Consider the following 15,489-nt stretch of genomic DNA (forward strand, 5'->3'; position numbering starts at 1 on the left):
CTCTCTCTCGAGAGATAAAGATAGGTGGATGGAATAAGGGATATGGAAGAGAAAAAGAGAGGGAGAGAAGAATTAATCAGGCATGTGACATAAAAAAAAATCATGCTTGCTGTTATTAGTGTTCATGTTATTAATGTTCAAAGAGTGTAACTACTATTTTGGGACACACTGGGTACGTGCTGAAGCAAGAAGGACGTTTCGGGTTCACACCAACCAGGTGACCTCTCCCCTCACAATTTAACATACTGCTCACAGGTTAAACACACAAAAAATGTATGCATCTAATATAGGACCCTCCCAAATAAAAATATATAGTCACAATCAAATTACTATTCACTAATTACTAGAGGCACATATTTGTGGTAAATAAAAAAGCAAAATATCGGTACAAAAACAGAGTCAATTTCGGGTTCAAAAGTGGTAAATAAAATCTCATATCGGTGTTATAGCGGTGAATAGATCAGAGTTAATAACGGTAAAAAAAAACATAATGGTAACAGTATTGTATGGGCAAAACAACTCTCACTCGGTTATTTTGGCATTGTTAACATTCATACTTACATATCCTGCATTGCGAAAGATTCTTGAAGGTCGCCTTTTGCATTTTTCATATTAACAGTAATTATTGTTCTTGCTTTCTTCGCTTCTGTAACACACAATATGGCGTGCTCTGCCTGAGTTGCAGTGTTTCCAACCTTCTTCACTGAAAATTACCTACTATGAATGGATTTTTTTTTTCAATTTTAACTATGCTTGCCTAACCTAACCTCACTGGAAATAGTTCGTGGAGCTATCCGCGAATGGTATGTGGGGCTACCCCAGAAACCATTCACGGATAGCCCCACGAACCATTTCCGGTTAGGTTCAGTTAGGCAAGCATAGTTAAGGTGAACATAATTTAAAAAACTTGTTCCAAAACAACGAAAACAATGGCATGGTTGGAAACACTGACAGGGAGTTACATCATGAAACGTACGCACCAACCGGTACACATAGAGGAAGCAAATAAGAGGAACATCTATTGTGCGTCTGAGACATATTTTTCTTGAAAAACACATGAATTCCTGGTAACGCAGATTCCACGACGAAAGAAAACACCTCCACGGACCTTCAACATGCTACAGAAACTCATTTCCGTAAGTAGTTTAGCCTGTAAAAATAAAGAAATACGTTGTGCCCATACGACACTTACCAAAATAACTTCATTTAATATTCAAAATGAAATTGGTCATGCTCAGAGTTCCATATCAGAATTGCCCATGCTAAGCGTTAGTTATTAAAACTTCCCAGATTAAAAAAAAAAGTACAGAATATATTATTCAAAATGAAATTGTCCATGCAAAGTTTATTTGTCTAAAAAAATATAATATTTATTATTCACCATAAAATTTGTCCACATTAACAGTTACATAAAGAACATTTCTTTATATTTAAGAAACACTACATTTATTACAAAGTAAAAGTATGGCTAACAGGTATACGAGAGCCTCCTTGATGTAAAAAAAAGTTCATTCACTATTCACAAAATAATTTGTGGTAACATATAAAATCATTCAAATTATTTAACAAAAGAAAAATAATCATTTCCCAGAATAAAATTTGTCCACATTAATAGTTACAAAAAAAGCATCTTTGACAGGGAAAAAACATGCATATATTGCTCACAATAAAATTGTTGATCCTAATGGAGATCTTAGGTGAAATAAAGTGATGTGAAAAGCTCCAGATTTTCTGGCTTCAAAGTTGTCCGCCTATCTGAATGTACACACCCATATGCAGAAAATGCACGTTCGCAATCGACATTGGAGACAGGTACCCAAATGGCCCTTATGGAAGCAAAAGCAAATTCTGGATGATCATCCGTAAGTGCCTTCACCATGTCTATTGTTTCCACATTGTGCCCTGCCTGTACATCTTTAACGCTATTTTGCAAAGCTGCATAGCCACTAAGAAAATTATCTTTTTTTACATTACTGAAGAATGGAACTTTTTTGGAGAGCATTGCTAAGTTATCATCTACCTTACTTATCGAAATTGACCTTTTATCAAACAACTTGCCAAGAGTTGATATATAGGTCTTGGCTGGGTCATTTAAAATCAACTGCAAGAGTTTGCCTCTACATTTTTCTGATGTAAGGCATAACTTGTGTTTTACCGATGCACTTTTTGTTGTGTTTAGTCTACCTAAACACTCCACAAGCCTGTCAGAGAAAATACCTTCTGCTAATTGACCAAATTGTGACACTAGATCCTGTAGTTGGTGGTGTAGTTTATGAACATATGGATATTCTGAACCTTCAAGTGTAGTTATAAGTTTAAAATTCACAGCACAATGGTCTACCACAAAAAATGCCTGGTACTGTATTACTGTGGCAACATCAGTGTCCTTGGAAAGGTGTTTAAAGTATTCTGCACTAGGACTGTTTTCGCAATAGGAACTAAAAAATTCCACAATATCTGTTAGATATTCACACGCATAGCATACAGGACCGTACCATGAATTCCACTTGGTTAACACAGGAGATGTAAATAATTTTGCTTCCTTCTCACCATCTGGATATTTCTTCCTCAGAAACTCTAGGTACGCATGTTTCCTTTTTCTGGTGTTCAGGAACGATGATTTCGTCTTGGCAATGAACTCATTAAGTTCTGTCAAGTTGGCAGGTCAGAAGTTCCCAACAATATTTAACTTGTGGGCCCAACATTGCACATGCAACAAATCCTCGGAAATTATCACTTTTAAAGTATCTACACATTTTGTCATGTACCGAGCAGAATCACTAACAACACACATAATGTTATCGTATGCAATGTCATATTTCTGCAATATGTCCAAAATAGCCCTTGAACATTCAGTTGCATTAGCATTGCTCAACACTTTTATACCCGCAACATACAGTTTTGTCGATGTTGCCAAGAACACCTTAAAAAGAACTACGAAAACACATCTTCCATTCCTGTCTGTTGTTTCGTCACAGAGAATAGCAACAGGAACATCCTTCATGTTTTCCTTGATCCCTTGTTCATATTCAGCATGGAGTTTTGGAACATACGTCTGCCTCAAAACTCTTGCTTGTGGTAAGTCACCAGCACCTAGAAAATCAAGTACCCTCTGTTAGGACAATGTAATGTTGAATATGATATGATATTGAATATGTAGTTGAAGAAACTCAGCCATAAAAAGGAAAAATAACCTTTTGGCATGCGGTTTCAAGCCTAGCTTTGAATAGGACCTGCCATAGTCATCAGGAGCATTCCAGCATAATGTGGGTAACTTTTTACACACAAAAAATTTAAAGTTCTAGACATGATATTGGATTAAAATACAAATATATAGAATTATAGAATATCTAGACCACTTCTCGTGTAATGCTCCTACTAACAAAATAGAGTAACTAAGTATTTCAGTGCACTAAATGTATAAAATTAAAGAATAGTGCAGAACTCCTGATCTTGAGCCAAGTCTTGCAAAGATGTAATAATAATTATGTAGTGAAGTATTTGATGATTTTGCATTTTTGTTCTAAAAAGGTTGAAAAATTGTTCAAATATATAAACGTCCATAGTAAAATAATTAGAAAACCAAAGATTTCTTATATTTTTCATCACTTTTTAGGGACAGGTAATTTACTTTGTGAAAGTAGGGAGGAATTTTTCAATGTACAAGTGATTACTAGCATACAACAGATTTACTGCAAAAAGTGGCTGGAATTTGCATTTTCAACAATACAGGATAAAATTATTTGGTAATAGTTTCATACATCGGAGACATATTTCTTCAATTTTACACAAGGAACTACTTGCGGAAATGAGTTTCTCCAAGGTTTACAACGTTCGTCGAGGTATTTTCTTTAATCGTGGAATATATTTGACTGGAAAATGATGTATTTTTCAAGAGAAATATCTCACAAACGCAAAATTGCCATTGCTTTCATTTGCTTGCCTTACGACAACCGGATGCTGTGTACGTTTGATGACGTAAGCCCCTGTCAGTGTTTCAATCCCCCTTTTTTTTACTATGCTTGCCTAACATAACCAAACCTAACCTAACCTTATCGGAAATGGTTCGTGGGGGCTATCGGTCAGCTACCGTGCATAATGGTTTGTGGGGCTATACGTCAGCTACCCGTGCATAATGTATAATTTCCACTGGTGACGAACACGACAGTAGGTAATTTTTGATGCAGAAGGTTGAAACACTCCATAGCCACAACATGAGTTAAGATGTGCCCACCATATTGTGTGTTCCGGAAGCGAAGAAAGGAATAAAAAAAAGCACTCAGAATGTAAAAAATTGAGATTGTTTTCGTGTAAAAAGCGTAATGGCACCTTGAACTATGTTCCGCAATACACAATTGGTAAGTACGAACCATGCAAAACACAAAAAATCCGATTTTAATGTGTCCCCAATCTATGAAACTGTTACCAATTATTTTGCAATTCTAAATTCCATTTGCAAGAACCAGTGCGGCTTAAGGAATTGGGGGGGGGGGGGGGGAGGGGGGCATCCTGACCTGAGTGAAGAAAATGTAAACATTTTCAACTGGCATCCATTAAATTGCTCTCTACAATTAACTTGCTGTTACTTGTTAAGGCATCAATGAGGAATTTTTTCTAAAAAATTATTTGTCACTTTAAGGAAAAAGTTACTATCTTTAGATGATAAATGCATTCTATCAATTATGATAGTAATAAATTTGGAATAAAATTTGTTTACATTATTAGTATGCAATAGTTATTCTTTCTTAATAATTACAACTGTGGATCCAATTTTCACAATAAACCATGGCTGGAATTTCTTCACCTCACTTCCCTCCGTTCCTCATCCCCTCTAATCTTAGAATACATTAAAAAAAAGGAATGATAATGCAATCGCACATGTGTGGTTTATTTTTCTAATCTCAGAATATACCAAATGAAGCAATGATGTTGCATTCGCACATGTGGAGTTTATCTTTCACCACCATACTCATTATTCGTGGCCAGTGGCGTGCAGAGGATTTTCGAAAGGAGGGGGGTTAGGTATACATTTTTTTAGTAGTCAGCCCTCATTTTGCCATCTTTTCCTGCATTTGATGTTCTTTTCTTTAGGAATACTGGGCCAAAGGGGGTTATAACCCCCACCAACCCCCCTTGGGCATGAATGAAAAATGCACAAAAGAAACGAAGTAAAGAACAAAATAATTTTCCACTCTCATTTATTTACTGGAGTCACATAGTGGTTTGGATACCACTAAAAACCAGTTCCGATTAGCCCATTTTTGCACAAAGTGGGCTTAAAACAAAACTCAAACAAGGAAAATTTTGTATATTTACAATTTATTCTTACCGTGACAAGTACCTTCAAATAAACAGGACTGACAAACAATAAAAAAATCCGAGTTACGTTATTACGAAGCTAAAATACATTTGGAGATTATGCTAAATACATGAAGTCACATGTTAAAAAAAGCTTTTATATGAAAAAATTAACAGGAAATCCGTAAAACCATGCTGCTTTGTGACACAGAATCAGAAAATTCGATCGCATCAAGCTGCATGAAAGACGTTATTCATGATGCATAGTTTTCCTTCAAATGAAAATGATTGACAACGCATAATAAAAAAAGAAATGCATTTTGTTATTACAAATCGCGATATATTTGAAGAACATGTTAAATGAACAAAATGTTCTCCCAGGTGACAAAATTGTGGAAAAATCAGAAAAACCATGCTTTTTGTGACGCTGCAAATTCAGAAAAACTGATCGTAGGAAGCCGCGGGAATGACGTCATGCTATGATACATATTTTAGGCGAACAAAACAAGCCTTTTTTAAAAAAATAAAAAATAGCACATCCTTACATTGGTAACAAAGTTTAAACTTAGTGTGCACATGACTTCTTGTATTTTTGCTGCTGATCGTAACACTTTCTACTACATCGTAATATACAAAACGCATATCGTAAGATCTTTTTACGGCTAAATACATCGATCTTCCACTTTACTACATTTTATTTTTCTTCATGCTAACTATTAATTTTAAATTCGCATTCGTTTCTTCATGAAAAAAAAAACTCCAAATAAAATATTTCTTGATTCCATCAAATACGAAATATGGATTCTCCTAAATATATTTTACTTCACGAGACACAATATCCAATAAGAAACAGGAATGATTATGATTAAGTAAATAATGGACACGAAAGCTTGTACTCACCAGTGATGTATCGATTCATCCATGTGCGTAATCCAGGTTCATCGAGCTTTTCCAATGGAATATTTGCATGAACGAAGGCATTCACTGTCGACATAATGAAGTCTTCTTTGTCCTTCTTAATTTGTTTCGCATTATGTGCCAATTCTCCAAGAGATACTTGTCGCTTTGTTGGTGAAACGCTCTTGTTCGCAGTCTTCTTGTTTTTCACATGTGAGGCACTTTCACGAATATGTTTTATGCACGAATCTTTAAGTTTCCAGTCAATTCGAACATTACAAAATTTGCACACCATTATCCGTTTTACTTTATCAAAAATATAAAAGCCTTCATGAGCAAATTCACACTCCCGATCAAACACAGTCACGGCTTTCGGCATGGTAATTTCTTACGCTACCAAATCTCGCAGAACAATAACAACACATTCACGCTACTCACAAGATTATGAATGAAATGAACAAGAGGGGGTGAGGAGAATGGTTCGAGGTTTCTTCGGGTGGCGTCGTGTATGAAGGCCAATCATAATGGACCACATTATCCAGTGCACTCAAGAGAACGAAGAAAAGACAAAATGGCGGAAGCAAAAATAATAGTTTTAACACTAAAAACATTCAATTTTTTATTAAAAAACAATATTTCGTTAATAAACTATTAATGTCGTGTTAATTTCGTGTAAAACGTTTCATTTCGCGTTTTCCCGTTCATTTCGCGTTATTTTGTGAATAAATACGGCTGAAAAAACATACACACGTGTTTAGAAAAATAATGAAAATAACTTCTAGGCACCCAATAAAATATTTCGTGTTTTCGTCATAAACGAAATATGCATGCCACTACTAATTACTAATCACATACTTCGAGACTCTTGGAATAAAAACATGTATTCTCCGAACATTATCTGAGTCACAGTAAGTTCCAAAAGTCGCATATCCCACAGTGATGCTTCTTGATACAGATATGCACCAGCTTGGCATCAAAGGGTTAATGAAAGGATATACATTGGCTATAGATATAATGGTAAACTTTCTTACATCGATAGTTTTTTTTCATTCCACTGGCTTGTGTTCCTGTGTTAAGGAATGCTTGATAGTTAAATACGAGGGTAAGTCATTAAATAACAGGAATTTTATTCAAAACGTCACAGAAATTTATGCACAAAGAAAATTTGTATTTCGAGACTCAAAACGGTTCCTAAAGCTGAGTTTTCATTCTGACAAGTTCCAGACTCATGACGCGCAACATGCGCTTCGTTTTAAATAAGAAGTATGTAGAGTAGATTTAGTCTTCATCTGTTTCCTAACTACTCCCACTCCCATGTTTCGCTAAATCCACAGAATCTCATTTCTGACACCACTACTATTTCGTATATTTTACGTTTCTTGCTACCTTTAAGGCTTTTGCTTTATAGGATAATCATAATCGTGACTATGAGGATGCATGGGGAATTATTGAAATATTCTTTTTTTTCTTTGTGTATGTAATTATTAATTTTTATAATTATGTAAGTAAAAGAATAACAACAAACATTGAAATAACCATTTCTTGCTGAGGATTCGAACCTGCAACACCTGACACTTCAGAGCATGCTAAGATAACAATCGGAAAATTATGCTTCTAAGTAATGTTTTCACCCAAAAACAGTTCTACCACCTCAAAAGCATTGCTTCAATCCGAAATTATCGCATTCCTGTGACAACGTATGTCAATCTCAATCGGCCCTTTCAACAATTATCACAAATTCCTGTAACCGAAATACTGTAATATTATATGTGTGAAATATAGAATTTTAGGTTGACATTTTTAGAAGGACAAGAGACCCCTTGACCATCCCCATCCCTCTCCTCTCCTTGCCGATGATGAAGAAGAAGGACAAAGAGGACTTTCGTATTTGCTGATATTTAGTGTAAATACAAAATATCACTTGGTAGTTTGCCTTTCCCCAGTGCGAGTGGACACCTTCAGAGTAAGATAGACCCGATTAGGCGACTTAGCTCTTTTCTGTCAATTGAATATGGCAGCACTGATCTGTATCCGGTAAGGATCACTGGCAACTGTGGCGGCTAAACAGGCATGGCAATAAACCTCCTCCTCCTCCCGCCATCAGTCTTTGCTGCTACGCGAAGTCTTCTTGCGGTGGCTCAGGGCCCTTTCCTCATGTTGCCTCGGGAGGGTTCCAGATCAGTCCTCCTCTTTGCTTTTGCCGGTGTCAGAAAAAATGTCAGTCTGCAATGTTTACTTTACGACAATATTACCAGTTTATGTATGTAATAATATTTTAAGACAGGTTCTTCAATTCTTTATATTTTGTTGTTACCTGCGGTAACAGCGGTTACATGCACGCCACGCCTCTGGTTGTGTTGTGACGCCGCTTCAGTCCAGCGAGCACTTGGTTGTAGTCACGCCGTCTGTTTCTACTCTAGTGCACATGCCCGTGGCCCAGGAACTTCCTGTAGGCTGTTTCCATTGTCCGCAGCGCAAGTTGTGCGTCAAAATAGTTTGGGACAATTTTGTCCCTGGCACTTGCGCCGCAGCATGTTTGCAGACAGTTTCCATTTCAACAAAAGCTTGGCGCATGCCGCAAATCACGTTGTGTGGCAAATTTGTTGTAATGGAAACAGGCCTTAGCAACTCACCATAAAGGTGTCGTGACTAAAGGCCAGTATGCACTTGCACAATAGCTCATACAGCTTGGCCGCTCCGCTTTTGACTTGCACCGTAGAATAGCAACGAAGGATTATCGCTTGTTGTGGTCAGTGTGTATGAATGGACAGAAAGATCCATTTTTAAAAACGGAAGACAAAATGTCGGTGATGAACACTGGAGTGGGAGGCCACTTTACATGGCAACTGAGGCAGTGAAACAGCAGATCGACCAGCAAATTCATTAATTTGGTACTCTCTCCCTCTGACCACAAAGAAATGTGCAAGTCAACTGTGGAGCGAGCGGTCGTGTTGTTTGAACTACTGCACAGGTACATACTGCTCAATCGTCATGACATCTTTATGGCATGTTGCTAAGGAACCATTTTAAGTCTCGAAATATAATTTTTAGTAGTGCATAAATCTCCATGAAGTTTAGAATAAAATTCCTGTTATTTAATGACTTACCCTTGTATTTATTTGTTTATGATCTACAGGAAAAGAATGTTGTTGAATCTATGATTTTTATAGTTGTGTGTTACTAAAATTATGCATCTATGTGGACAATTTCTGTTCAACTAAAAATACAAATTTTAGCATAAGTAACGAAAAAGTCCATAATTGTTTGTAAATAATGTTGTTTCCAATTTTCTTATTTCTCAGTTGCAAGTTGGTGGATTTTGGAATTTTGATCGAAATGGCATACAAGAACAGAACTGGAACTGAAGTGGATCAGAGTAACTGTACAGGATATATTATTTGTTGGTTGCATTGAGCTGCTCAACTAATCTCAGTTACCAAAGGGATTGCAAGCAAACTACTTGAAGATCCATCACATTCATAAGGAATATGGCCTTTCATGTGTTTTGGCCCCCTCTTGTTGTTTTAGCCTTATTTGTAATTCTTGTAATTATGCTCATACTTCGATTTGGGTCAAGGGTACTGAAGGCAAGACATGTTGCAAGAGAGCAGAATCTTACCCATGAAATTGGTAGAGCATATGAAGAAGAGATCATTCTTGAATCGACATATTCCTGAAAACATATTTTACAAACTAATGTCGTTGAAAAATTACTATTCTTGTCCACAAAATTAATGTGAAATTCTCACTGTCATTTAAATTTGAACATTAGTTCCACATGTGTTAAATATGAATTTGTTTTAACCATTATTCATTGTCTTGAAGGATTTTGCAATATTCATTACTAGTATTAGCGATCTCAGAATAATTAATTTCTTCTAATAAGTGGACTTAAGACGTATAGTTAGAATGTAAACGCAGCAATCTACAATAGTTCAGAAGTGCCTTTTCAGAAAAATACACTACACCATTCCGTAGTGCATTTTGTAGATATATATATATATACACCACCTGCAATCTCTTCAACCATTCCAAAATGGTTTACTCGTGAGTCTCAAACACTTCTAAAAATGTAACGTATGCCGTCCATTTTTGTAGAATAACTACTTTTGTAGTAAATTTTTTATCATTCTTTAGAGATTTATGTTTTAACAGTTCTTGACAGCAAAGGCTGTTTTTATTAGTAATATTTTTACAAAGTGAATTTTGTAATATTTTAGACTTGGGCATCAAAAGGTATGTGAATGCTGATAAAGGTTTGCTTTTCATATTTTTTACCCATATTCCAACAACATAAATATTTATTTAAAAATGAAGTGTTGCATGTAATTTGCAATAGATTTGATGTGAAAATAAATCAACCATATCATGTAAATAGAATAAATTATAATAGTGACAATATGTGCACACAAGTGCCGCTTCATTTAAGTATTTCGTACTCGTCAATAAGAACTTTCTCCAGATGTGTAAAATACCGGGGTGTTCAAAAAAATGTATACACACTTTAAAATGGAATAGCAGCTATATTATTGTGAGTATTACAACAATACAAAGATAAAAGTTACAACCTAGACACAATTTCTGCGTGCAATTACAAAAAGTGGTCAAACTGCAAACCACCAGCCTGCAAACACCTTTCCACACAATGCTGTACATTCCTGATGACATGTTCCAGAGTAGCCACAGGGATTGCTGCACAGCCATTTCAATTTCATGGCATAGGTCCACTGGCGACCGTGGCTTCTTACTGTACACCATGTCCTTGATGGTCCCCCACAAATAAAAATCTAGGGGTTTAAATCAGGCCAACGGGGCAGGTACCCTTCGTCCTATCCAACGTCCTGGTACAGTGTTATCCAGGCACATCTGCATGAAAGTGCGGTCGGGCACCATCTTGTTGCATACGAAATGGATCGTCACCAAACAAAGCCCTAATGGATGGTAAAAGTAATGTGTCCAGCATCTCCAAGTAAGCCTGGTCAGTAACCGTACCTTGGGAAAATGACATGCTATTAAAGTGTGTAACATTTTTTTTAACATGACTAAACACATGCAATTTGTTAAATGTAGTTGTACATAATTGTTTTGTATAAGTATTTTCAGGTTCATCAACATTTGCAGTTTGGAATCTTTTTATCTTAATGTTATGTAATAATAAGCTGTGTTTGTCATGCCTTGAGTATGCACGTATGGGAGAGGATTAAATGAAAATAATGCTTATTTTTATTGGCCGCAGCCTCATCTATCGGCACCCATTGACAACAGCTATTTCAGTATGAAATCAAGATTCATTCTTTCAAACTTTGAATGAAAGGGAAAAATATTAATATTCTATAGTGCTTTTTCATTTTGTTTTCATTATCTATTATATGCATTGTTATTATTTATTCTATTGAAAGTACTTGATGGATCTGGATATATAGTAACTGTCAAACAATTGCTGTACATAATTCATAACATATTCCAGATTCGAGAGAGAGAAACATTAATAATGAAACTTTAATTTGGAGAGTATATTATTTTTTTAACTTCTGTCATATTGGCCATTAAAGAGTTTTTTAACTACAAACTTCATAAATTATAATGGACAGGTTTGTATTTTTTTTTGACTGTCCATCTTATGTGCCCATCATATTTGTGTGTAATTCTTTTTTTATGTTTGACGTATTGTGAAGAGCAAACTTTTAAATTAAAATTAGTACTTTGTTCCATTGAGGTATTGTTAGTAGTATTGTTGTAGGTATTCTGCTGTCAGTTTTTGGCAGAGAGCAGCTATTGTAGGTCTTTTTTGTATTGTAGAAAACTACAGGATGGCTGGAAAGTTCCTTTACATTGAATTTGAAATTATGTTATGTACACAGTACTTCCTATAGATCCTAAATGTGTGTGGATTTCTCCATGTTTGTAGCATAGCCTTATGTGCCTCTATGTCCCATTGTTCATCTGCAACAGCATATTGTGTGTTACATTTTGAAACACTGCAGAAACTGTATCTTTAAGCTGCTCATTGTCGGGAGTATCAGTATTTCCGCACCAAGACCTCAGAGTGCATTATCAGGTGCTGACATCAAGGCAATGGAGCTAGAGATTCTGCTGACCCATGTTCGATCCTGTGATTTGCAAAAAAATTTGTCCAGCTGTCTGCAACCAATGAAAGCTATATGTGCTGGTACATTGTGATGTTGAAACCAAAACAGTGTCGGCGATTCATTTTGCCAACTGCAAGCAACCACTCACTGATCATTCTCAGATAAATGTGCTGATTAACAGAGCCATTGACAAAATAAGGACTAAGCAGGTGTTCCGATGTCATCGCTGCCCAAACCATAACATGAGGCGAATTGTGCTCAATTTGATTGTAAAAGTTAAGAATTTTCTTTCGCCCAGAAAAAGATGTTCGTACACCCACACACATGCCACCAAATGCTCCTCCACTGTGAAAGCACTTGTATCCGCCATCATGACTTGCCCGGAATGTTTGCACATTTTTTCTCCCACCAGAGGCAGCGTGGAAGTAAATGGTGCCAGTCGCATCTTGAAGAGACCCATTTAATATTCCTGACAATCGTATAGTGTACAATTTGTGACAAACGTACAGTGTAAAGGGATTTTCCGTCCACACTGTAGGTGCAGAATAAGTTACCTTCATTTGAATTGTAATATTATTGCTTGCAGCTTTTGTATTTCTTGTTCTGTATATTTCATTCAAGTTCTGTTGACAAATATTTTACAACATGTTCTACACATTATCACATTCTCTTAGAAGTTGATATTATTGTTGCTTCTTTAACAAAGAGTAAACCAAATTTATTTAGGGCATTGCCTCAAAAAAGCGTACTATGTTTTCTAACCTTATAAGTTTTATATTGATTTTATGTTTTGGGATCACAGAAAAATTAATTCTTATATTAACGTTTATATCCAAATGATAAAGGTTCCTTTTAAGAAATGCTATAGTGATACTTTACTAAGCTAAAAGGATGTGTAATATACAGTGTGTCCTAAAATAGTGTTTACACTATTTGAATGTTAATAACAGAGAAAAACTTGACTGGACGTTTTGTATTTGAAGCTGCAATGTCTACGTTGAATGTGTTTGAGTGCATTCAGACGTTCTGTTGATTTAAGTTCTGTTCCAACCCACCAGGCAGCACTAGTGTACACAAAAATGGCAGACGTGAGCAGATTTCTTTCAAATAACATAAGTAGTGTTGAATAGCCACCCAGATCTCCCGATTTAACACTCTTAGATTTCTACCTCTGGCAAACTGTGAAGAATGATGTGTAGGCCACATAGCTATGGTCACTGGATGACATGAGACATGCGATTGACACTACTTGTGCTTCTTTCCTTCTTTTTGTTGATCTGTAGATCTTTTTTGTTGCAGACAGAAATATTGCTGCCAACAAATACTAGGACTTTAAGGTATGTGACACCAAAAAAAGTTCATATTTGCAGTTATTAGTGTTCCTGTTATTTACGTTCAAAGTCTAAATGTGAACACTATTTTGGGACACACTATATGATAAAACATTGTTCGTTGTTCTCAAACTATCACCTAATATAGGCATGTTTCGTGTATATTCTAATTGATGTTTTTGCTCAGAATTTTTATTTTATGATCCTTATCTTTCAATTGGAAAATGACCTACAGTATAACCTCATTAATCCAGACCCCAATAAGCTGGACTTTGCTTAATCCGTACAGGCAAAAGGGAAAAAAAATCGGAATGCAAGGTTTTAAATGTGGCTAGAAGTCAATGATCGAATTCGTCATATTGCTCTGTAACGGCTAAGAATACGTACATCCAACATCCATGGGAGAACTTCCCAAAGAAAAGGCAGTCAACCCCTGATGAAATTCTGTTTCCCGCAGACTTTTGGGAAGAAGCCGCATTGACACAGAAATACCCTCGGCATATTCTCGTAAAACTCTGGTCTTAGGCCTATGCCCTTTAAATACACCATAATAAATGTCTTTTGTTGCTATAAACGGAGTTTTAATGCACTTTCTACTGTTCTTTTAGGTTATTTCAGTTAATCCAGACTTTTGTTAAACCTGTCAACTTATCCCTCCCATTAGTCCAGATTAACGAGGTTTTACTGTATTTATATCTTGTTCTACACAGTTTGAGATTAACATTACTGACAATCCCTGAACAACGGTTCAGATTTTATATTTCTAAATGTTAGCTTAAATAAAATATGTAGCTTACACATTCCACAAGCACTAGTGTTCAGGTAGTGATACAAAGATAAAAATTGCCAAAAATACAAGAGAGAATGTGTATTGAATAAACGAGATTTCTACAGTATTCCTGAATTATACAAAAGGAATACTAATTATGTTGAGTGATAAATTAGTGTAAGATGTTTTTACTATACTGTCATTGTTAATGCAACTATTTGTATTTTTATACATTAATGAAATAAACATCTGTAGGCAGTTATACACAGTTCTATATCAATATTCAGGTGTGCACCAGCCAAATCACAAACATGTTCCCTTATTCATGTATTGGAAGGTCATATTAGAGAGAGAGTGTGTGTGTGTGAGGGTAAGGATAGCATGGGGTGTCTCACTCGCTCTCGGCACCAGATTTTCGCTTATATAAATCAAAGTAATTGTTGTAATTTAATAACATTTGCTACAGACATGTGTGAGAAGTGTGGTGAAATCATGAGAATGAGCGCCACAGTTGTTTCGAGGCGTGCTTATCATCCTCACGTACTGGAAAACTGAATCCATACAGCAGTGCCAGCTGCAATTTACTGTTCAGTTTGGAGTCCGGAAACCGCCTGCAAAGTCTTCAATTCAATATTTGGTGAAGAAACTTGAAACAATGGTAACATTGTTGGATGTCCATGGAGGTGGATGTCCCAACACTGCCAGTAAGAACGGTGCGGGATGTGAAAAACAGATTGATGCGACAGAGACGTGTGCAGGCATGCTTGATGATCACTTCCAACATTTTCTTGATGTCACCACGCTTCACACACACCAAGGTATGTCCTTAGCAAATTTTATTACATTACAACCATTACTTTGATTTCTACAGGGTGGCGCAAAAGTCACCATACAGCTGATGTTGCCTTTTCTTTTACATTCCTAGGTTTTAATTCTCTTTTTTTTCCCAGTTTGAAATATGCCACTGACGATCCAGGAGAGAATTGAAGTAATCCTTCTTGTCGGCGAAAATTCGACCCGGCAGGTTGCCCAGAAGTTCAATGAACAACACCCATATCGTGATCCCATCACACATGACACTGTTGCTAAGTTGATAGCTAAGTTT

The 15,489-nt window shown here is 36.1% G+C and overlaps 1 protein-coding gene across 1 annotated transcript in view; it reads left to right on the forward strand.

Moving 5' to 3' along the window:
- wrm2 (wurmchen 2 transmembrane micropeptide) overlaps positions 1-14,648 on the forward strand; it is a 66,497-nt gene extending 51,849 nt beyond the window's left edge. The window contains exon 2 of the mRNA XM_083114788.1: positions 9,498-14,648. The gene's annotated coding sequence lies outside the window, so the exon portion shown is untranslated. The remainder of the gene's footprint in view (positions 1-9,497) is intronic.
- Positions 14,649-15,489: the final 841 nt, after the last annotated feature.

This window comes from Lepisma saccharinum, chromosome 29 (assembly GCF_977018435.1).
Source record: "Lepisma saccharinum chromosome 29, izLepSacc3.1, whole genome shotgun sequence".
In the NCBI taxonomy this organism is placed as follows: Eukaryota; Metazoa; Arthropoda; class Insecta; order Zygentoma; family Lepismatidae; genus Lepisma; species Lepisma saccharinum.